Here is a 26,134-nt window from a genome sequence, read left to right as displayed (position 1 = left end):
GAAGAGTAAATTGGGTCGGTTGGGCATTGAAAAAGAATCGAAATTGAGGAATTGATGCTGGTTCATCTGGTGGGCTGCGTGGATTCACAAGTAGGGCCCAAAAAATGGTTTCTTCCGATGGGTTAAAAGCATAGTGAGGAAATAACTATAATTGCAAACACAAAGAATTTAGAATTATTACCAATTGAGGTTAAAAACTTAGCCGATTTTGAAATTGATTGATGAATTCGATAAAAATCTAAATAAGACGAATTAATATAAATAAATAAATGAGCTTCTTAATCCTAACGAAATAAAATAATTAATTCAGTTACAAAATAATTACCTTAATTACAAACTAATTAACTTGAAATTATAACTATAATTTAAACTAAAGTAAATAAATAAAATACTTAGCTAAAATGTAAACCTTTTTTTTTTTTGAAATGATTTTCAAATATACTAAATTACATACGTAATTAATAATATAAAACATATTTATTATTAAAAATTTATGAAAGTGACAAAACTATTTAAAATAACTAAAAAAAACTTTGTGAATTTTCATAAAAAACAAATTATTTCATATCGTTCAAAATTGAAAAAGCTCAATGATTAATCTATATCGTGGAGGTCCAAAATTGGGTGTCAACATCGTTAAAAATAATAATATTTTTATTAATAGTTCAACATAAATATATTGTAAACTATAAACTTACTTGAAGCTATTACAATAATATTATAACAAATAAAGTTATGTACTAAATTAAGTTACTATGACCATATGAATAATAATAATAATAATAATAATAATAATAATAATAATAATAATAATAATAATAATAATAATGTATTACTATAATTAATTTTAAAAATAAATTAATAAGTGAATAATAAATTTTATAAATTATTTTTAATTTTAAAATATCTGTGCAACGCTCGAATACGAATACTAGTGACAATAAAAAGAGGATATATATAATCTATTAAAATGATCAAAATGAAATGTTAGGCATCTGCTAAATTTGCGTTGAAGGCATGAATTCAATTTTGCATTAATTGTTTGCTGAGTTGTAAATGCAAATATAAGAAAGTTAATAATTCTTTTGAGGTATTAAAATAAGGCATAATATATAAATATGTCTTCTGAACTTGATCTTATTTTATATTTATGCCCTTCAACTTTTTTGGGTGTGCAAAAGTAGATACTTAAATTTGTATAAAGTTGAACAAATAAATACACACGTCCTACGTGGCATCCTACATGACAGTCTGCATCATATATATATATCAAATTCTAACATTAAAGAATATATATTTAAAGTTAGACACCCTTGACAAAAGTTACGCATCTAGCATATATAGTGGTAATAAATGTCCATTTGAATGAAGAAATTTGGGTCTGATTTAAATCTCAAGTAGCACAATATCTTTTTGTTCTATTTTAATAGTCATATGTCATTATTTTTGGGCAACCTTCTAAATATTTCAATAATTCTATTTTTATATATTTTTCACATTTTCAAGAATTTAATTTCATTAAAATATCTAAATTTTAATTATTCTGACATCATATATTACATTAATATTTTATTCGCTATCAATAATATAGTTAACATTTCAAATTTTATTTGACGTACCCGGTACCATCAATCACTTGATTCCAAAAATCAAGAGAAATAAAGTATTATAAATGACAAACAAAATAAGTACATAATTGCAATTGTTGGTGCATCCACATCATAGTATTATTTTTAAGAAAGAAAGTATAATTGCAAATCAACTTTTTCTATTAATTTATATGTAGAATAAAATAAAGTAACATCAACATGCTATTTTTGTGAGTCCGAAATCAAAAGGGCAACAAATTTTTTCGAAAATTTCAAAAGGGCAACTCAATTAATTATGAAATCAAAAGGGCAACAATTTTTAACGCCGTGTAAATTAGATTTTCTAAAACGAGGCTCAAATTCCAATGAGCCTTACAAGGCTCAGCCGCCAATGAGCCTTCCAGGCTGTTATTTAAAAAAAAAACATTCTCGTTTTATTTTCTTGTTTGCTTAATGTCTAATAATAATAATAATACATAGTTGTTTATATGATGCATAAAGATACACACACGTTTCTATCTAGACAGACATATACATGTGAATCTGTAGTGTGGTTTCTTTCAATGAATATAGAGACAAGTAGACAACTGTTGTTACCCTTTTTTTCTTTTTATGTTATATTATATATTAAATTAAAATCTGTAAGATTTAGTCCAACTAAGGAAAAAATAATAATATTAAAAGAGGTTCAAATTTATTCTGCTCTAATAGCGTTATTAAACAATAATTATTTTTCAAAGATATGACCGAAAAGTGTTTCAAACAGTAATTATTTTTCAAAGATATGACCGAAAAGTGATTGGTGGGAATAACACTATTTCTACGAAATTCTTTTTATCCCCATGAAATTCTACTATTAGAGCAGAATAAATTTGAACCTCTTTTAATATTATTATTTTTTCCTTAGTTGGACTAAATCTTACGGATTTTAATTTAATATATAATATAACATAAAAAGAAAAAAAGGGTAACAACAGTTGTCTACTTGACTCTATCTTCATTGAAAGAAACCACACTACAGATTCACATGTATATGTCCGTCTAGATAGAAACGTGTGTGTATCTTTATGCATCATATCAACAACTATGTATTATTATTATTATTAGACTTTTAACAAACAAGAAAATAAAACGAGAAATGTTTTTTTTTTAAATAACAGCCTGCAAGGCTCATTGGTGGTTGAGCCTTACAAGGCTCATCGAAATTTGAGTCTTGTAAGGCTCATTGGAATTTGAGCCTCATTTTAGAAAACCTGATTTACATGGCGTTAAAAATTGTTGCCCTTTTGGTTTCATAATTAATTGAGTTGCCCTTTTGGAATTTTCGAAAAAATTTATTGCCCTTTTGGTTTCGAACTCCCATTTTTGTCTTGTCAGGCCTTAATTGATTAGGACTAATTGAATAACGTTTTTCTGACTTGGTAGTCTTATTTGAAGCATCCCGCAATAATAGTGCATCAAAAACAAAATTGGTTTTTCGTGTTCGGAGTCTATATTGGAGCTCCGACTAAATTTAGATCGTGCACTACAGGATCCATTTGGGGTGGCGCTCCCAACAAAAAGAATTTCATACCCATGGTAAATATACAAGCTTAAGTAATTGATGAAAACATATTACATACTTCATATTTTGTTTCAACTTTTCAACCTCGTAAATATCTTTATTATCACTTATAAATTACACATTAAATTAAAAAAAAATGACTTATTTCTAATTTTTTAAGAATATTTCAGAGACCTCCCTCGAGGTTTTGCTCTATAACACTCACTTCTCGTGATTTACGATATTATGCTTACTTCCCTTATTTTGATTTTTTTTGGTAACCATTTTAAAATCTATTTAAAATAAATATAAATTAATTATGATTTGACAAATTTGTCTCTTTATATTAATTTCTTCATATTAATGAATATTATTAAAAATGATTTATTTTTTAAAGTATTTATTAAATAACTCATGTTCTTAATAGTATGCATTAATATAAAGAAAAACAAATTTGTCAAATCATATTAAACTAATCCATTTCAGATCTAATAAAATTATAAAGGACTTCAAAATTAAATCTCCTGCCTTTATCGTCAATAATCCACTAGCAAATATTTTTATGGACTGCCAAAAATCATATTAAATTGTTTTGGTGGCATCTATAGAGTATAGAAAGACTTGCCTTTGATAATTCAAAGTAACAATGAACTTAAGCTAATCCATTTCAGGTCTAACAATAATGCTTTTGAATAAGTGAATTAGGTTCTTCAAGATTTGCTCACTCAATTTTCTCAATATGTTGTAAATCTGCAACAAGGCAAACTACCATTTAGCTTGGAAGTAAAGAAAAAGGAAAAATATTTTCTAGTTTTCTTTTTCTATTTCATTTTTGCTCACTTGGTAGATCACATCTGCAATTTTAGGGCCGGATGCGAGGGTGCTTACCATATGAGCAACTCATGACGTTGAATATACAGTATAGTTGAAAGAATTTATTTCATGGCGTCAAGAATGGTTTTTGACCCTCTAAACTGTTTTTCAATTTTCTTATGTTTGGTTGGTCAAAAATATTATATTAGAGAGCATTTTCTCTAAAATAGGAAAAATAAGTTCCGTAAGTAGCATTACACGCTAAGTTGTCTAGATTATATACAAAATAATTTTGAGATAATAATTTCTACTTATTTACCAAATATAGTAAAAAACTCACATATTTTACTTCGTACCAAACACACCCATAATTTGTAAAAGGAGATTAAGCTCTCTAATCATGATATATAAAGAAGATATTTTAACATAGTTTATGTAGATATAGATCTTAAGTGGCTGGCTCACTACAAAAAGTAGGTTTTAGAGGTAATAAATATGCACATTAATAAAAAATGTTAAATGAGCATTAGTAAATTCTCATTGGATTCAATGTTGCTTTAGACTTTAGAGACATTTATAAAGAGTGATAATGTCACTAAAAAGCATATTTAAGGATAATTAAACTATTGTCGTTAATTCATTACCGATAAAGATCATTTTTGGTATAGTGATTCTACGTACATATAAGATCTTAATATATCCTCATACAGAAAAACATTATTAACACATGGTGTGTTCAGTATGGATGAAGTTATGTTTTTCAATTTTCTTATGTTTGATTGATTAAATTTTAGAATATATTTCTCACGGAAAACAAACTTCTCAAAAATGAGAAAAGTTACTAGAGACAGAGCGAGAAGTTACAACTTTACTAAAAAAAATTATTTATTCAAAATCGTAAATTACTATTCAAAACCTATAAATTCAATAGTCAACATCCTTAACTCTTGCTTCTTGTCATTCCTTTTACTTGTGTTTCTAATTCTTATCCTCATTAAATGTTCATGTAATTAATTAGTTGAGACAATATCAATTCTCTGGAAATTGAAGCTTAAATCCAGCACAAATGGCAAAAGGAAAGGGGAAAAAACGAGTAAAAAACAAATCATCGGTATGTCTACCAATACTTTTACCTTCTCAAATTAGTAGTAATTAAGTTGGTTATTTTAGCAATTATTAGTTTTACATATTTTTGTAACAATACTAATTGTATGTTTTACATGGCAATGTTAAAGCCTATTCAAATATATAGGCAAATACAGGTTGCATGATGTTAAAAGCAACTAGATTAAGATCAATCAAAACTTTGCTTCCTTTTTAGGCTAAGTCGATAAAATGAGAACAACTGAAAGTATATAGACTATGTTCAGAACAAAAATAAGAATCGAAATAATAGTAAGAAATAGAGCAAGAAATATTAAGAAGATTGAGAATTCTTTGTATTCTTAGGAGTCGTTTGGTGTGAGATATAAAGTATAATAATCCCAAAGATAAAATGCAGGATTATTTTATCCTGCATTTGGTTGGAGGAATTAGGGAGTCTTGAGATTATTTAATTTATCCTACCATTTATACCTTAGTGAAGGGATAAGTTATCCCATGGTGAAATAACTTATCCCAAGATAACTTTTTACCCACCAAATGACCCCTTAGAGTTTGGTAATGGAGTTTGTGTTTTACAAGTAAAGATGAGATATCAAATTGAAAGCCAATTTTGGTAGACCTAACACATATGACAAGGTAATATAAGAGGTTGGCTTAACAGTTCCAGATCCAACACTTTTACAAGTTGATCTGCCGGCTACAGTAACAGGAGATGGTGCTTTGTGTGGTTGAAAGCTTGAAAAGATATTAGGATTACCTGTTATGTGATTTGTAGCACCTGAATCAATGACCCATTTATTTGAAGCGGTAACAAGACATACTTTATCGGACTTAGCAAAAATAGTAACTAAAGTGGATTTTCGATATCGAGAGAAATTAGCAAACTCCTCGACTGAAACCAAATTCATTTTTTCAGATGATGGACTAGAAGCACAAAGAACTTCAGACCTTTGAGTTACCAGATTATGATCAGTCATTGTTCCAATTAAATACTCAATATAACAAAAATAAATTGAGAGGTGAAACCAGCAAAATGCCACAAAGTAGAAATATCCTAACAGATTTCCAGATGTTCAAGAGTTAATAGATCTTGGTTGATCCAATCAAACTAATTCTTCACTTAGAGTAAACAATCAATCAAGCCAGAGAGAGGAAGATTCGACCAAATTTTTTAGCAGTAATCTAATACCAAAATCAGCAAATACATGTCAATCTATTTTACCCAAGGAAAACAAAGTTTAAGGAACCTGGAATGCTAGGAAATCAACCCAACTGAGGTCTGTTGAACAAAAGACCACAAAATCTGACCGAAAATATTGAGATGATACTGGAAATAAAAATCTGATTTGATTCAAATTTTACACGCTCCCACATTCCTCGTATGCAGAAGTTGCCTGAAATAGTTCGCCGGAGCTTGAGCCTCACACTCTTCCCTGCCAGCCACCGGATTCTGGTTCTTACAGACCGGATGAGGTGGTCCTCCCTAGGTTGGCTGTGAGATTGGAATATCAAGTTCCAAGTACCTCCCAGTAGCAGACGTGACCAACCAAGTCACTTATGGATAATTTTCTGAACTGGCCGGCACCAGTGATTTGAAAAGACAAAAAGAAATAGAAAGAAACTCTGCTCTGATAACATGTAAAATACAGAGAGAATGGAGCAATCTTGCATGTTTTATTAATCCAAAAAGGAGAGCTATTTGTAGGTATACATAGAATCTATCTAAGGAAAACATATTCAGAAAATCCCTAAATATCTCTATTTATGATTGTGTTGAGATTGTGCTATGTATTCTATAGGAAAATATGTCTATGTACATTATAACAATATGCTTACTACGACCATGTTACACTGGATTTTTGGCCATAGATATTGCTGACTTGTTGTCAACCTTAATGACAGTAGCTTCAATGTCATTTTGCTCTAGATCACGTAGAATCTTTCTTAACCATAGAGCCTGATTAGTTGCACTAACAATGGCCAGTATCTTATGCAGCAGTAGTGGAAAGCCTTATTTATGCTCAAGTCTATACCAGACTTGATTTGACATTTGTTGTTAGGATGCTCTATAGATACCAAAGTAATTCTTCTTCTTCTTTTAAATTTTGTGTTCAGTAACGAATTGTCAAATATTCTGTTAATTTAACATCATACACATGCAAATTAAAATGTTACTCTAGTAAGTATGTTTGTTTGTTTTTAAATCTAGATGGTGGTATTTGAGAAAAAAAAATAAGAAAAATTAGGAATCTTATTGATGATTTCTTGAATGTCTTGAAGAAAATAAAGAATGAAGAAGTAGAACTGATTGCTTCAAAATTGGATGACTTTGAAAAGCTAAGAATGGAAGTGAGATTCCTACGAGCATTTGTCATGTTGGAGATTCGCGTTTGTATGACTTTTATTTCAGGATGTACCTAAATATAAAAAAGTTAACCGATTTGACTTTGTCATTTTTCTATGAAGATGAATTTATCCGAGCTAAATACGACATGAATCATCTTATGCCTTACATGCTGAAAGAAATCAAAAGTTATTTGAGTTTGAAGAATGTAGCCATGATGACAGAGGAAATAATGTTTGAATATAGGGACAACCTCCTCAAGCACCTCGATGATCTACCAAAGTATTGTGCTAATTTGCTTCTCCCCCTGATGAGTGACTACAAGATTCTTCGGCAAGTATGTGGACATCTGAGAGATTTCTATCCTATCCTCGTGGCCAACAATACAAGTACTGAATTTCTCTATCCTTGGTTCCATTTGACTTCTAATAGAGTAACACAATTCTATTTTGATCTTTGGACTGGAAAGTATGAACGGGATGTTTGTTGTATAGATTACTATTACAAGGAGTATGAGATTTCTCAATGCTCTTTCGAGATCACTTCTCTACTCATCGACATAATGCCTCTTGAGCTGGAGGTTCTATACATTTGTACTTCTAAGCTCATGAAAGAATCAAGGTCAACAGAGCTAGAAGAGTTTGTTAAGCAAATCCTAAAAGCATCTCCAAAGATTCTTCAAAATTATCTGATTCTTATCCAAGGATGCATGGCAGATACAGAAGCTGTCAGTTACGCTCCAACTCAAAGCATTAATGTCATGATGAAGTTCCTATTGATCTTTCTCACTGATATACCAAAGTGCTATATCCATCGTGACAAATTGAATGATATGTTGGCACATTTGGAGTACTTACAAAGAAGATATCATAAAACTTTTTTTGAAATCCCCATAGTCATCTCAAATTCGCTTTCCTATGGATGATGGTTTACTCTTCATGAATCTTCTACTCAGACATTTAAATGATTTGCTCATTTCCAATGCTTATTCAGTTGCTCTGATACAGAAAGAAATTGAGATGGTAAAAGAAAGCCTTGAATTCCTAAGATCATCTTTCGGGAAAGTTAGGCAAACATTGGATGACACTAGCGGAGTAGTTAAAGATTGTTGGGTGGGTGCTTTAGATGTGGCATATGAAGAAGAACATGTCATTTTGTTGGAATGTATGCGTCCACTAGTCTAGATGGGACCAGGTCCTCAACACGGTTAAAATAACAGAAAATAACAGAACGTGCTGAAAGTAAAGATTGCACAACAACTTTACGTGGAAATCTCTTTGCTCAAGGGAGTAAAACCACGACCTGGCCTGCCAGGACTTTTCAAACTTCTTTCACTAATCTTCTCAAGCAAAAGTAAAAGCAAGTTTACAAACCGAGATTAGCCTACTAATCCCAACTCTAAGCAATACCTCCTATTACTTAGATGAGCCAGAGCAGATACAACACTACCCACTAAGCTATCACCCTTAGATAACTTAGACTTTGCTAAGCGGATACAACACCGCCCATTATACTAATCCTAACCGATTAATATAGACTTTTAGAGTAAGAACCTAAGTTACCCTTAACCTAGTTCTTACAATGATTCAAACAAGTTTGAAATGTTTCTTTCACAAGTGAAACGGATCTTACAATATAAGCACTATTACAAGCAAACAAAGTAACAACTGGTACAAGAAGCTCTTGAAGTAATCGATCAGATCCCTTCTTGTTCTTGAAGCTTGAAAATATTTCTCTCTTTTAATGAATGAATAATATTGTTGTATTTTGTTTAGTATATACTATAAAAAGTTATTACCAAACGTACAAGCAACCTCCTTGCTTCTAATTGGTGAAGTACTCTGCAGCTTCACCAACTTTCTGACGCAGACAGCTTTTACAGCTGTACCGCACTTTGATACTGGACGAGTATACTCTGCAGAGGACCAGGTCCCTGCACTTGTGAGGAGATCATCAAAACACCAAAAGGCATAAACTCTTATCAATTTCCCCCTTTTTGATGATGACAAACAACCTGCATAACTCCTCACGTGAGTGAACAGACATTCATTCAATGACTGGTGTTTCCCCCTTAATTGAACAAGCAACCTCGTCACTTCTGATTGATGAAGTGCTCTGAAGCGTCACCAACTTTCTGACGCAGACAACTTTTACAGCTGCACAACATATTGACACTAGACGAGCATACTCTGCAGAGGACCAGGTCCCTGCACTTATGAGGAGATCATCAAAACATCTAGGAGCATTAGCACTTATCATTTTCCCCCTTTTTGATGATGACAAACAACCTGCATAACTCCTCACGTGAGTGCACAAACATTCATTCAAATATATAACAAATTCCCTCTTTGTTAGTGCACCAGTAACAACCACAGTTCATTCCCCCTTAGTTCAATGCCCCTAACAACCATAGTTTGTTCCCCCTTAGTTCAGTGCCCCCTATTCCACAACCAACTTTACAACAAAACTTCCCCCTTTTGACATTATTGAAAAGGTGAGGCAGTAAACATATTCAAGTTAAATGCAAGGCAAAAAAGAATTCAGGGCCTTGGGCCACACAGAACATGTGTATGTAAGCATAAAGAGAATATTAAGCCACACATGAACATGAGAGAAACATAAATAGTATTAGATCACAAATACTGACCACTGTAGTCAAGCAAAACAAACACAAAGCCACAAGAGTTTTAATTAGGATTGAAGAACAAAAAGGGAAACTAAGGAAACAAGACACTTTTAGGACCGAAGGGGAAATAGATTGATGGTGCATATAGATAGAGACAGATGCTCATTTGCATCCTCATGAGCCTTGATAAGCTGCATGTTGAGAGCCTTAACTTCCTCACTGGATGATGCATTTGTCTTCAGCAACCTTTCATTTTCATCCCTCAGCTTTTGCAACACCTGCTCATTTCCATTGCTGGTACCAGGTCCCCTCGAAACTGCCTTCTGTAATTCAGACCTCAATGAAGCGATTTCAATCTCCTTGTTATTCAGAATCTCAGTAAGATCAGTTACTTCCCATTTTAGAGCAGCCTGCTGCTCTAGAACATCTGTCATTTGAGATCTGCCCCTAGCTTTTCCTTCAACACACTAGCATTCCAGCATAATGGCAGAGAGGTTGATCTCTTTAAGTTCATCAAGCTTCTCCATGAGAGACAGATCAGCAGCAGATGCCACTATCTTTTTTTTTGTTTTGGGCACTAACACCTTATTGATGAACTCAAAAAGCAATTGATATTTCCCTTTGAGAAACCTTTTCGATAACCCTGCATTCTTGACATCTCCACGTTTTAATTTTCAGCCACCTGTTTTCTAGCTTTCTCCCTCTTCACAAGAGATTTCTTTGCAACCTTCTGGAGTAGAAAATGAGAAGTTGAATGAACTAAGGTTTTCAACTTCTTAGGAGATAGGGATCTTTGAAGAAGAATTAGAGTTAGACATTTTGAGAAAGAGAGAAAAGCTTTGGAAATGGGATTAGTGAATTTCAACAAGAATTGTTTGATGAGATTTTGTAATTTGATTCACTGAGAGAAGTAGTATATAAAACCAAAAAGACATCGGGTCCCCAACAGTAGCAACCTTTGGTTTAAAAGCGAAAAGACATCTGAAACTGACGCGATGAATGGGCGAGGGACATGTGGCAGTGATGTTGACATACAGACAGTGTAGTATAAGTGATACTAACCTCAGTAGGACCAGGTCCCCTTTTCAGTTTGCAACCTTGTCAGTATGATTTAATCTTCCCTTCAACTAGACACACCATGAGTGTATACCTACATTAAGGTACCAGAAGTGAATTCTTAAGTGACAAGCATTAAAACAAGTATAGATACCTGCCCTCCGTAACATAATCAAAATAGAAGATTTTTGTGCAAACTTGTCACGGAATCAGGTAATCTTGTGCATCCCTAGCCTCATCGTGCTTTTAATGAAACATTCTTTACTCAATGACTTTGTAAAGATATCAGTCAGCTGGTCCTCAGTCTTACAGAACTTCATCACCACATTTTGCTTCTCAACATTGTCGCTCAGGAAATCAGTGATGATCCAAGAAAATGTGTCATGCCTGATGTACTCTTTCGATCTACAAGAAAGCCTGCATAGTCAGCATCTGCAAAACCAATTAAATCAAGTGAGTCACATGTTAGGTAGAAGAGGACTAGGTCCTGAGTTCCCTTCAAGTGTCTCAGGATACATTTAGCTGCCTTTAGATGGGATTCCTTTGGTGCTGCTTGAAATCTTGCACTCATCCCTCAACTCCATCTTCATCTAAGTCAAGCTTTACACTTGTGCTCATGAGAGTGTCAAGAACTTTTGCCTCAATCAGATTGAACTTTCAAAGCAGTTCCTTGATATATTTCTCTTGACATAATGGCTGAATATGCAACTAGATTTCTTGTCCTGGATCTAGTTTGAATTCCAGAGTCAAGTGGAGAGATGAGATTGTCCCATGGATGTGAGAATTGATGTTTCCATCCGGACTTTCTGATCAACTCTTCTTCGATTTCAGTATCAGATTCGGCTTCATGATTTTGAGATGGAACCTTCTGGGTAGTATCAGAGGGACCAGGTGCTCCTGTGAGATCTGCAGCAATTTCCTTCGCAGCCTATTTGTTTCCAGGATTTAGGATATCCTTGTCTTCCCTTTCCTTGATCAGCTCCTTCATCTCATGGTCTCCCCTCATCACTCCTCCTCTGCTTTGAATTCTAACAGGTTCACACAGATTTATATGGAGAAGTTCCAAAGGTCTGGTAGTGCTCACACCCTTCTTTGCCTTGAAAGAAAATCTTGTTTGTTTGCCTTTTGCACAGGCGTCACAGATTTTGTCATTTGAGAACTTCAACTTTGGTAGTCCGCGGACCAGGTCCCCAGCAACAAGCTTGTTAAGAAAAGAGGTACTTACATGTCCCAGTCGTCTATGCCAAAGATTTGCATCATCAGTTTGAGCACTCAGACATGACAAGTTGTTTCCCTTCAGACATGAACTTGACTTCATTTCCCTTGTTGCAAATATGAAACACACTTAAGATATTAAACTACAGACCATCCACATAGTGTACACTTTCTATGGAATAATCTACAGTTCTTCCTATTTTGCCAATTCCAAGAATAAAACCTTTCTTTCTACCGCCAAATGACACACCACCACCTTGGTGTGCTTCCAAAGAGAGGAAGTTTAGAGTATTTCCAGTCATATGCCTTGAGTATCCACTATCCATGTACCAACATTGACTACTCCATCTCTTCTGCACAAGAATCACTTATTAGACTTGGGAACCCACTTCAGACGGAGTTCCCAATAACTATCAAAAGGCTTAATAAGAAACCTTCCTGTCTAAGGGGCAAAGTGTTCTTACGAAAACGATAATGGGGACCAAGTCCCTTGAGTTCCCTTTTATCATTGTTTTCAGATCTGACAAATTTCTCATGCTTTTCTTTTGTTTTTCTCAGAGTCTCACACTTTTCTTTTAGATGACCATTACGCCCACAGTGAGTGCACAACAGATTGTCAGATACAGACACATATTTGCTATGAGGATTATAAGGAGGTTCTATTGGTCTACGTCCCAACCCTTTCTTTCCATTGAAACTCTGATTAGACAGATTAGAGAGTATCTTAGAAGAGTCAGTCCATTTTAGAGAGTGGCTTAACTCCTCCTTGACCTTACTCAGATCCTTAGTCAGTTGAGAATTTGTTTCAAGAGAAGCAACTAACTTGGACTCAAGGATTTTGAGCTTTTCTTCCAGTTCTTCCTCAAGGATGCTAAGCTTTCTCTTTCCACCTACTGAGGTACCAGGTCCCTCACTGGGTTCCAGACTATCATTCTCGAGGATACCTATCCTGATACTCAGTTTAGACATGAGAGCAGAATTCTTATCTTTACACAAACTTAATTTTTTATTCAACATTAAGTTTTCAGTGGTTCGTTCATCAACACAATCAATAAGCAGAGCAGCAAGTTTCCTCAAATTTTCAATAGGCAGATTATCTAGATCATCTTTAAGATCAAAAAGAGTTACCTCATCTGAATCCTCTTCATCATCAGAATTTGCCATTAATGAGAAGATGAATTGAAGACATTTTCATCATCTTTAATAGCCATCATTGAAACATCTTCATAACTTTCTGCATCTTCTTCTGACTCACTTGAATCATTTCCCCATACAGCAAGGGCTTTTCTTACCAACTGATCAACATGAGCCTTTCTCCGAGCACTGTCTAGGACCAGGTCCCTCTTACGAGGTTTGAAGTTCTGAGTTTCCTGCTTCTGGCTGGGACAGTCCCTCATAAAATGACCAGGTTTGGCACATTTATGACAAAGGTCATTTGCATTTGCTGCTCTACTGGTCGAAGCCTTCTTTTGAAAGACGTCATGTTTCTTGATGATTTTTTGAAACTTTTTAGTAACATAGGCCATTTCATCCTCCTCCTGAGTCGCATCATTTTGTGAGTTTTTTAGAGCAATGAATTTCTCCTTCTTTCCCTCCTTCATGTTTGTCCCCTGCTTTTTGTTCAGCTCGTAGGTCTGGAGATTTCCAATCAGCTCATCCATGGAAAGTGACTTCAGATCTTTTGCCTCTGTTATAGCATCAACTTTGCTTTCCCATGACTTGGGAAGAATCTTGAGAATCTTGCAAACTTGTTTGCTTAAGGGAATGGGCTCACCTAAGCATCTTAGTTCGTTGGTGATGGAAGTGAATCTTGAGTTCATTTCAAAGATAGTTTCACCTTCCTTCATACAAAAATTCTCGTATTGAGTCGTAAGCATATCGACCTTAGACTCTTTTACTCGTTGTGTTCCCTCATGGGCTGTTTGGAGACAGTCCCATATCTCTTTGGCTGATTCACAAGCAGAAATTCTGTTGTACTCATCGGATCCAATCCCACACACTAGAATCTTTTTTGCTTTACAGTTCTTCTCTATCTTTTTCCTATCCATCTCATTGTACTCCTTTCTAGTTTTGATAACTGTAGTGGTGAGCTCTCCATCCTTCACCTCCTTTGGAGGAATATATGGTCCATCAAGAATGATGTCCCACAACTCAGTGTCCTCAGCGTTGATGTAGTCATGCATTCGATTCTTCCACCAGCCATAATATTGACCATTAAAACGCGGTGGCCTAGTAGAAGACTGACCTTCTTCCATATTAGGTGGAGCAGCCATTCCTTTTGGATCTTTTCTTTTCTTAGTGTTAACCAAAACGAAAAGTACCGCTTTGATACCACTTGTTGGAGTGTATGCGTCCACTAGTCTAGATGGGACCAGGTCCTCAGCACGGTTAAAATAACAGAAAATAACAGAACGTGCTGAAAGTAAAGATTGCACAACAACTTTACGTGGAAATCTCCTTGCTCAAGGGAGTAAAACCACGACCTGGCCTGCCAGGACTTTTCAAACTTCTTTCACTAATCTTCTCCAAGCAAAAGTAAAAGCAAGTTTACAAACCGAGATTAGCCTACTAATCCCAACTCTAAGCAATACCTCCTATTACTTAGATGAGCCAGAGCAGATACAACACTAACCACTAAGCTATCACCCTTAGATAACTTAGACTTTGCTAAGCGGATACAACACCGCCCATTATACTAATCCTAACCGATTAATATAGACTTTTAGAGTAAGAACCTAAGTTACCCTTAACCTAGTTCTTACAATGATTCAAACAAGTTTGAAACGTTTCTTTCACAAGTGAAACGGATCTTACAATATAAGCACTATTACAAGCAAACAAAGTAACAACTGGTACAAGAAGCTCTTGAAGTAATCGATCAGATCCCTTCTTGTTCTTGAAGCTTGAAAATATTTCTCTCTTTTAATGAATGAATAATATTGTTGTATTTTGTTTAGTATATACCATAAAAAGTTATTACCAAACGTACAAGCAACCTCCTTGCTTCTAATTGGTGAAGTACTCTGCAGCTTCACCAACTTTCTGACGCAGACAACTTTTACAGTTGTACCGCACTTTGACACTGGACGAGTATACTCTGCAGAGGACCAGGTCCCTGCACTTGTGAGGAGATCATCAAAACACCAAAAGGCATAAGCTCTTATCAATTTCCCCCTTTTTGATGATGACAAACAACCTGCATAACTCCTCACGTGAGTGAACAGACATTCATTCAATGACTGGTGTTTCCCCCTTAATTGAACAAGCAACCTCGTCGCTTCTAATTGATGAAGTGCTCTGAAGCGTCACCAACTTTCTGATGCAGACAAATTTTACAGCTGCACAACATATTGACACTGGACGAGCATACTCTGCAGAGGACCAGGTCCCTGCACTTGTGAGGAGATCATCAAAACATCTAGGAGCATTAGCACTTATCACATTTATTCCATTCTTGTCAGAGATAACGCTCTCTCGCATCTCATATTCTCACTTCCGAGTATCACTTATAAGATCAAGCTTATCGTGACAGAAGTTACCAATTTACAGCTGGAGGATAAAAATGAGGATGACCCCCTTGATGCAAAGTCTTCCGACGAGTCAATTGAGTCAACCTCATCATCTTTTGTTGAGGTAACAGTTGGTCATGAGGAAGACGAAGCCTGGATCATTGACTAGCTCCTTAATAAACATGAATCCAAGCTTGATGTCATTTCGATTTTCGGAATGCCAGGACTCTGTAAAACTACTCTAGCCAATAAAGTGTATAAAAATACACTAGTTGCTAGTCATTTCAATGTTCGTGCTTGGTGCACTGTTTCCCAAAATTTTAATAAGTCAAAGATGTTGCAGGTGATTCTTCAGCAAGTGGCAGAAAGTAGCGAGGGTGATAAAGTTGTTGATCTTTTTGAAAGGCTATGATAAGTACTATACGATAAAAGGTACCTCATCGTCTTAGATGATGTGTGGGATATTGCAACAGTGGAGATGTTAATAGCATGCTTTCCAAGGGTTGAGAGAGGAAATAGAATTATCTTAACTAGCTGAAGTAGTAAGGTAGGTTTGCAAGTTAAATGTCATAGTGATCTTCTCTACCTTCAACTTTTAACACTTGAAAAAAGTTGGGATTCATTTGAAAAAAGGTATTTGGAGATCAAGGAAGCTGCCCTGCTGAACTGTCAGAAGTTGGACACCAAATAGTTGAGAAATGTCAAGGGCTTCCTCTGGCTGTTGTTTTAATAGCTGGAGTAATTGTTAGAGGAAAGAAAAAGGAAAAAGATTTATGGCTTAAGATTCAACATAATATGGATTTCGTTATTTCTGCCAACAACAATTTGCAGATGATGAATGTTATGCAATTAAGTTATGACCACTTACCATATCACCTAAAGTCGTTGTTGCTTTACTTTGGATGATCTCAAAAGAACAAACGAACTCCAGTCTCTAAGTTGATGCAATTGTGGATTGCCGAAGGGTTTGTGGATCATTATATCCCGTCCAAGAGTAGTTTAGAGGAAATAACTCAAAGTTACTTGGATGCTTTAATTTCCAGTAACCTGGTAATGGTGGATCGTAGCGTATCCAAGAGTAGTCACCCCTTTTCTGTTGCTATCAACGTTTGCTATGTGCATGATTTTTGTTCAGTAAAAGCGAAAAAAGGAAAAGTTTTTCAAGTTAATCAATTCAGGTGCTCCATTTCATTCTTCGGATTTCATACACCGTCGTCTAACCATTCATACTGACAAATCCCAACTCCACAAAAGATGTGTTTTGTTCAATTCTAATAAGTGTTTAGCTGGTTGTAAGCATCTCATATCTTTGAAAGTGAAAAATTGGCTTGATCCCTTCAGTCACATTAGACACTTTGGACTTGTTAGAGTGTTGCAACTTGGTAACATTATTATGAAAGAGTCTTCAATGGAAAAAATAGGCTCCCTATTTCATTTGAGGTTCTTGAATTTTCAGACCTATGTAAACTCTCTCCCGCTGTCGTGGTTGAACCTCCAGAATCTTGAAACTCTGTGGATCCTAAACAAGTATTCCACCATGGTACTATTGCCCAGAATAATAAAACTGTCAAAGTTGAAACATGTGAGCATCGACACTAGTTCTTTCTTTGAAGAGGACAAGGACAAGATTATGCATATTTGAAGCTGAGTGTTCAAAGTTAGAATACTTGACAACTTTATCCCGAGTTTATATCTCATATTCTCAAGGCACAACTGATGCTCTGGGGAAGTTCCCAAATCTTCAGCACTTTGTTTGCAACATTCTGGTATCGAATGATCCTCCTACAAATGGCAATTGGTTTCCCAAGTTTGATGTCCATAATAAACTTGGATCACTCATTCTAAGTTACATGTATGACTGGAGCAGTGATAACTGTCTCGATTATTCCGAGTTTGAAAAAATCCGAAGTCCCAATGAATATCACTTCCCTACCAGTTTGAAAGAGTTACGGTTGCATAGTTTTCCCCTGAGACCTACTTTGTTGTCAGCAATCGCGACATTGCTTGAGCTTGAAATTCAGGAGATTCTAAACTCTGATTTCCTCGAGGACGAGTGGGATGCAAGTGAGGACATCTATCAAAGTCTTAAGACTTTGCATTTAGCAGATGTCCTTTTTACAGAATGGCAAATTGATAAGGAAATGTTTCCCAAGCTTGTGGAATTAATACTAGAACATTGTAACGAGCTTACGGAGATCCCTTCTGCATTTGGGGATATAGACAGTTTAAAGTCCATTCGAGTGGTTCAAACTAGCCATCACCTTGGAAATTCAGCCATAGAAATTAAGAAAGATGTAGAAGCTTACACAAGAGGGAAAAGACTTGATGTCCATGTAACAAATGTCTATTATTACTCAAGTTTAGAAGAGAGTGAAGAAGAGGTAATTTCTTAGTCATAGAATTGCTGCATATATATATATATATACTAGTTTTTGGGAATGTGCGTTGCACGTTTGTTTCTTGTAACTACTACAAAATTCCTACTCCCTCCGTCCACTATTGTTTGTCAGAAAAAGATCATGCACAACCCTTAAGAAAAAATTAATATAAGTGTAATGACCCGAAAGGTCATTTTTGGAAATTTTGAATATTCTTTTAACTATAGTGAATTAATTGATGGTTAATTATTAAATAACTAATTTTAATTAATGCTTAATGAGTTAAGTTTATAATTAATTTATTACCATATAGCACTTGACCCATATAGGGAAATAAATTATTAGGGTTGAGAATTTTTGGGTCAAGGAAAAAAAGAAAGAATCCCAAGAGATTAACTGCGGCGTCGACAAGGGAATACTCGTACGCTTCAGGTAAGCTTTTAATTTGGTTGTAGATTTAGTCTTATAGAGTATGAGGGTCACTTTAATACATTGGGAAACTCAATTTTTTTTCCATTAATGTTGCAAGAGCTAGTGGAATATTTTAAGTTTAAATTAATGAGAAGTAATGGTTAATCCAGGGAAAGAAAAGGAAAAATAAATTATCTTTCTGCTTCATGTTAATGTGTGGAATTCCTAATATGTTTTAAATACATGCAATGTTAGTTTGTTGTTGGAATGTATACGTCCACTTAGCTACGATAGGACCAGGTCCTCAACACGATTTACAATGACAGAAAACAGATAAATACTTAAAGTAAATAAATGCTGAAAGTAAAGATTGTACACACAACTTTACGTGGAAACCTCTTTACTCAAGGGAGTAAAACCACGACCTGTCTCACAGGGATTTTCAAACCGTTTTTACTAAACTTCACAAGCAAAAGTGAAACACATTTTACAACTAGAGATTAACCTACTAATGTCCACACTAAGTAATATCACATATTACTTAACCGAGTCTAAGCAAATACAACACTACCCACTATACTAATCCTGACTGATTAATATAGACTTTGATGTAAGACACTAAGTTGCTCACAACTAAGTTCTTACAATGATTCACACAAGCTTGAAATGTTTCTATCAAAAGCGAAACGATTCCTACAATATAATCACAATTACAAGTAATCAAAGTAACAACTGGTACAAGAAGCAATACTACAATTTATCAGGTCCCTGCTGTTTTGAAGCTTGAATATCTCTGTTTGAATGAATGAGTTGTTTGTTGTTTTTGATCTTGAATATATCAAACATCAAGAGTTAATGCCCTTTGGACAAACAACCTCGTCGCTTCTGATTGGTGTAGTACACTGGAGACTCCACCAACTTTCTGGCGCAGACAACTTTTCAGCTGTACAACATTTGACCCTGGACGAGCATACTCTGTAGAGGACCGGGTCCCTGCACTTGTGAGGAGATCATCAAAACATCTGGGAGCATTAAAATTTATCATTTCCCCCATTTTTGATGATGACAAACAACCTACAAGCAACCTCACAAGAGTGTTAAGCATTCATTCAAAAATTTCATTAGTTCCCCCTATCACCTATTCCCCCTATCACTGTTCTTCCTCCTTTGTTCAGTTTTCTTCTAATTTCACAACAATTTACCAAAAATTCCCCCTTTTGACATCATTGAAAAGGAATTGCAGTAAACATATACGAGTTATATGCAAAGTATTTAAGAATTCAGGGCCATGGGCCACACAGAGCATGTACATGTAAGCATAAAGAGAATATTAAACCATACTGAACAGGGAACAGTAGCAATTAGCATTAGATCACAAAAACTGACCACAGTAGTCAGTCAAAACAGTACACATTGCCACTAGAGTTTTAAACCAGGAATGAAAAAGAGACTAAGGGAACAGGACTCGTTTAGGATGGAGGGGGAAGGGGAGTAAGGGTACACATGATCAAGGACATTCGCTCATTTGCAGCCTCATGAGCCTGAATAACTTGCTTATTGAGAGCCTTGACTTCCTCACTGAGTGAGGAATTTGTCTTCAGCAACTCCTTATTCTAAGCCCTCAACTTTTGCACCACTTGCTCATCTGCACCGCTGGTACCAGGTCCCTTCGAAACAACCTTTTGCAACTCAGATTTCAGTTTTGCAATTTCGACCTCCTTATGGTTCAAGAACACAGTGAGATCAGTTACTTCTCGTTTAAGAGTGGCTTGCTGCTCTAGAACATCTGCCACTTGAGATTTGCCATTGGCCTTTCCTTCAACACACTCACACTCTAGCAGGGTGATAACAGTGAACATCTGCTTGATGGTACCGGGTACCCCTCGTCCCAAAGGCACTTCAAAATGTTTGAACATAAAATTTAGTAATTAGCCATAAGGGATGCCATGTTTGGTCAATTTCCAGGTCATCACCCTGTGCATATGTTCAAGCATTATAGCAGGGAGATTTATTACCTCAAGTTCATCAAGCTTATCCATGAGAAATAGATCAACAACAAATGCCACTGTTCTCTTCTCTATCCTTGGTACCAACACCTTGTTGATGAACTCAAAAAGCAGCTGATATTCTCCTTTGAGAAACTTCTTTGGTTACCCTACACGCTTGATGTGACCTCGCTTTGTGGCCAGTTTTGGGAACTCAGTGGATGGTTTGCAGCCTTCAATTGTTCGAATTCCTTCCAAAGGCACACCTAGTATGATCCCCAACGTTTCCTCATCTAGACAGGTTTTAATATTCTTGACAGTAGTCTTGATTCCTCCATCCTTTAGAAGATCCATTTTGTAGTAAAATTCGCGCACCTCAGGTTCGTGCAAGTATGGTACTGGAGGTTCAAAAAGATGGCCCCAACCTTGTATAGAAACAACATCAAAGAGATTAGACATACTAAATTCAATTGGAATGTCAGGATCAAACACTCTGCCATTCAGAACCTTTTGGTTTTCCATTGCCGCTATCCGCTTTTCCCTGGTCATTTCCTTTTCTTCAACTTGTTTTTGAACCCTAGGACCTGGTCCCTTTACATGTTTTGATTTTTCAGCCACCCTTTTTCTCACTTTCTCCCTTTTCACATGAGATTGCTTTACTAACGTCTGACTTCCTTTCGATTTAACCCTCTCAACCTCAACTTCATTTCTTCGTTTCGCCACATATGCAGTGATCATCAGATTCAGTATTACTGGACCCAACATGCAAATGAGTTGACGTGGGTTCTTCAGGTAAGTGACCATCCCGTCTTCTTTTCCTAATCCTCTCTGTTTGAATTTCATTCACTGCTATAGCACTCCCCATAATTTTCTTCATTTCACTCCTAGTCCTATACCGTTTCTTGTCCCCTTTTGAGTGGGTCTCAACCAACTTTCCCTTCCCTTTTCTTTTCCTTTCCTTTGCAAACTCAGCGGGCTCATCAGTAAGAACAACCTCAGGAGCACTCTTAACTGTTTCCAAATCTGGGACACCAACTGTTAAATTGTTGGCTCCTCGCACCCCTTTCTCAACTCCATTTCAAAGGAACTTCTTCTTCCTCTTCCTTGTCACTCTCAACGTCAAATGACCTAGGGGTTTGGTCAAACATAGGTAGAACACTGTGAGGGACTTGCTCCGGAGACCTCAACTCTTGTTCCAGCAAGGTTGGTTGAACATCGCCTCTAAGAGAGGCCAAACTTTGTACAAGCACTAATTATGCCCTTGCTGTTAAAATGTTCGACTCAGGACCCTTTCCTTCAGGCAGATCTCCATCAAATAACCTCTCAGACATAGTAGAAGATACTCCCCTAGACAATACTTTAAGTTCTTCAGTGGGAGGGTCAACACTTGGTTTTATGACTGATTGGGCTTCCGAGTTTTGAGATTTCTCACTAGATAGAACTAACGTAGGCGAGCTAGGCAAGATCTCCCCAGATGGAAGACTAGGAGAAGCCACCACTTCAGTATGAGGGGTGAATGACTCACCCATTTCACCAACACCACAGACTAGTGTTCACGGGGATTCTTCTGGGGAAATGGTGGAGAAATTAAAAGATCCAGGGTTTTCAATCTCTTGAGAAATAGGAAGCTTTGAAGATGAGGTAGAGTTATTCATTTTGATGAAGAATAAAGGGCGATTTAGGAAAGAAGTAAGAAATCACAAAAGAGATTTGAAAGAGGTTAAGATCTTTGGATTAACAGAGGTTAGGTTTATATTTAAGTCCAAGAGGTATCGGGTCCTTGAAAAGTAGTGACTCTTCGATTTAAAGTGAAAAGGTGTTTGAAACTGATGCGATGAATGGGTAAGAGACGCGTGGCAGTGACATTGATAAACATACAATGTAGCATAAGTGATACTAACCTCGTGAGGACCAGGTCCCATTTAGTATGTAGCCCTGCCTGTATGATTAGATCTTCCCTTCAGCTAACACGCCATGAGTGTATAGCTGTATTAAGGTACCAGAAGTGAATTCTCAAACGATACGCATTACAACAAGTATAAATACCTGCCCTTCTTAACATAATCGAATGGAAGATTTTGTACAAACTTGTCATGGAATCAGGTGATCTTGTGCATCCCCGGCCTTAACCTGTTTTTGATGAAATAATCTTTACTCAAGGGTTTTGTTAAGATATCAGCTGATTGGTCTTTTTTCTTACAGAACTTCATTACCACATTTTGATTTTCAACATTGTCTCTCAGAAAGTGATGCCTCACATCTATGTGCTTTGTCCTCTTATGCTGAACAGGGTTCTTGGCCAAGTTCATTGCACTGGTGTTATCACAAATTAGAGGGATAATGTCTATGAGAACACCAGTTTTCCAGCTGCTACTAAATTCATAGTAGTTGTGCACAACAAGATGCAACAACCACATATTCTACTTCAGCTGTAGACAATGCTACTGAGTTTTGCTTCTTAGTCCCCCATGAAATCAGTGATGATCCTAGAAAGTGTGCCATGCCTGATGTGCTCTTTCGGTCAACAAGAAAACCAACATAATCAGCATCAGTATAACCAATTAGATCAAATGAGTCACCAGTGGGATAAAAGAGGACTAAGTCCTGTGTGCCCTTCAGATATCTCAGAACTCGCTTGGCTGCCTTCAAGTGTGATTCCTTTGGTGCTACTTGAAACCTTGCACACATTCCTACACTAAGACTATGTCAGGTCTACTAGCAGTGAGATACAAAAAAGTCCAAATAATTCCCCTGTACATGGTCTGATTTACTTCAATTCCATCTCCATCTATGTCAAGTTTCACACTTGTGCTCATAGGAGTATCAAGGACTTTTGCTTCAAGCAAGTTGAACTTTTTCAATAGTTCTTTTATAGATGACATATGGATGTGACCTGAGAAAACTGTCTGATCTGAAGTCCCAAAAAGAAAGTAAGCTCCCCTATCATGCTCATTTCAAATTCACTACTCGTTAAATCAGCAAACTCCTTGCACAGTGAATTTGAAGTAGCACCAAAGATAATATCATCTACATATACCTGTACAATCAACAACTCCTTACCTCTAGATTTTAGGAACAATGTATTATCAATTTTACCTCTTTTGAACTCATTTTCAAGGAGGAATTTTGACAAGCGTTCATACAAAGCTCTGGGAGCTTGCTTTAAACCATACAAAGCTTTATCCAAGTTCAACACATGATTTGGCAGGTCTGCATCTTCAAAACCTGGAGCCTGTTTGACATATACTTCTTCTTTCAAATTCTCATTCAAGAAGGCACTTTTGACATCCATTTGAAATAGTTTAAACTCCATGTGGGCGGCAAAGGCTATACGGATTCTAATAGCTTCCATTCTGGCTACAAGAGCAAAGGTCTCGTCATAGTCAATTCCCTCATCTTGATTGTATCCCTGCATCACGAGTCTTGACTTGTTTCCAGTGATGATCCCATGCGCATCAAGTTTGTTTCTGAAGACTTATCTTGTCCCAATAATGGTTATGTTGAGTGGTCTGGGGACCAGGTGCCACACCTTGCTTCTCTCAAACTGATAAAGCTATTCTTGCATTGATGTTACCCAGTCTGCATCCTGTAAGGCCTCTTGATACTCTTAGGCTTAATGGATCATATGAAGGCTGAATATGCAACTATATTTCTTGTTCTGGATCTATTTTGTATTCCGGAGTCAAGTGGAGAGATGAGATTGTCCAGTGGATGTGAAGATTGATGTTTCCATCCAGACTTTCTGGTAATCTCTTCTTCCACATCAGTATCAGATTCACCTTCATCATATTCTGGATTTTGAGATAATTCCTCCTGGGCTGAACCAGAGGGACCGGGTTCTCCTGTGTGTTCTACACCATTTTCTTTTGCAACCTGTTTGTTTCCAGGATTTTGCATTGCCTTATCCCTTTTTCTCTTGATAAGCTCCTCCAACTCATGGTCTTCTTTGTGCTCATCATTTTGTAAAATTCATCAAATCACATGCATTATCTCTTTAACACATAGAGTTCTTTTGTTAAAAACCCTCTAGGCCTTGCTGGTAGAAGAGTACTCGACAAACACCTCTTCATCACTCTTGGCATCAAACTTGCCAAGGTCATCCTTTCCATTATTCAGTACAAAACATTTGCACTCAAATGGCTTAAGATAAGCAATTGAAGGGTTTCTGTCATTCATCAATTCGTAAGGTGTTTTCTTGATCACAGACCTGATAAGACACCTATTTGTAACATAGCATGTTGTGTTGACTGCTTCTGCCCAAAAATTAATTGCAAGCCCTGAGTCAATCAACATAGTTCTTGCAATATCCACTAATGTACTGTTCTTCCTTTCAACGACTCCGTTTTGCTGAGGAGTTTTTGGTGTAGAGAAATTGTGATTGATTCCATTTTCAGCACAAAAGCCTTCAATCTGAGAGTTCTCAAACTATGTGCCATGGTTAGATCTGATACTAGCAATCTTGTAGTTGGCCTTCAGTTGAATAGCTTTGGCAAATGTGATCAGAAGGCTGAATGTCTCATCCTTAGTCCGCAGAAACATGTTCCAGGTGAACTTGGAGAAGTCATCAACAACTACAAAAATATACTTCTTACCTCTTCTGCTTTGAATTCTGACTGGTCCACGTAGGTCCATATGAAGAAGCTCCAGAGGTCTGGTTGTGCTCATGCCTTTCTTGGATTTGAAAGATGATCTTGTTTGTTTCCCCTTTGCACATGCATAATAGACTTTATCATTTGAAAACTTCAGCTTTGGCAATCCACGGACCAGGTTCCCTGCAACAAACTTGTTTAATAAAGAAGTACTTACATGACCCAATCGCCGATGCCATAGATTTACATCATCAGTTTGAGCGCTCAGTCATGAAAGATTGTCCCCTTCAATAGAGTCAAAATCCGCAACATACATATTTTTTACTCTTTTGGCAGACATAACAACTCTTTTAGTTGCACATTTTGTAACCAGACACCTATCAGACAAGAACTTGACTTCATTTACCTTGTCGCAGATTTGAGATACACTCAAGAGATTGTATTTCAAACCATCCTTAGTGTACATTGTCTATGGAATGATTAGTTGTTCTTCATATCTTTGCCAATACCAAGAATGGAACCCTTCTTTCCACCGCCAAATGACACACCACCACCTTGGTGTGCTTCCAAAGAGAGGAAGTTTAGAGTGTCTCTAGTCATGTGCCTTGAGCATCCACTATCCATATACCAGCACTGACTGCTTCCTCTCTTCTGCACAATAATCACTTATTAGACTTAGGAACCCACTTCAAATGGAGTTCGCAAAAATTGTCAAAAGGCTTAATAAGAAACCTTCCTGTCCATAGGGGTAAAGTGTTCTTGCTAAAGTGGTAACGGGACCAAGTACCTTTTTATTTTTCTCAAAAACCTTTCTTAATTTAAGAAACGTCTCTTGCCTTTCTTTTACTCCTCTCAAAATCTCACATTTTTCTTTTAGATGACCATTTTTTCCATAATGGGTACAGAAAAGATTGTCAGAGACAAACACATACTTACTATGAGGATTGTAGGGAGGCTCTATCTGTCAACCTA

The 26,134-nt window shown here is 36.2% G+C and overlaps 1 protein-coding gene and 1 pseudogene across 1 annotated transcript in view; both read left to right on the top strand.

Moving 5' to 3' along the window:
- The window catches only part of LOC125831588 (pentatricopeptide repeat-containing protein At5g01110-like), an 809,602-nt gene that overhangs the window by 508,641 nt on the left and 274,827 nt on the right, over positions 1–26,134 (top strand). The window lies entirely within an intron of this gene.
- On the top strand, positions 7,026–18,192 carry LOC125830956 (putative late blight resistance protein homolog R1A-3; annotated as a pseudogene).

This window comes from Solanum verrucosum, unplaced genomic scaffold (assembly GCF_900185275.1).
Source record: "Solanum verrucosum unplaced genomic scaffold, falcon-dt-bn FXZP01000049.1, whole genome shotgun sequence".
Taxonomy (NCBI): domain Eukaryota; kingdom Viridiplantae; phylum Streptophyta; class Magnoliopsida; order Solanales; family Solanaceae; genus Solanum; species Solanum verrucosum.
The sequence above is the reverse complement of the archived record's forward strand: the minus strand, read 5'-3'. Positions and strand labels throughout refer to the sequence as shown.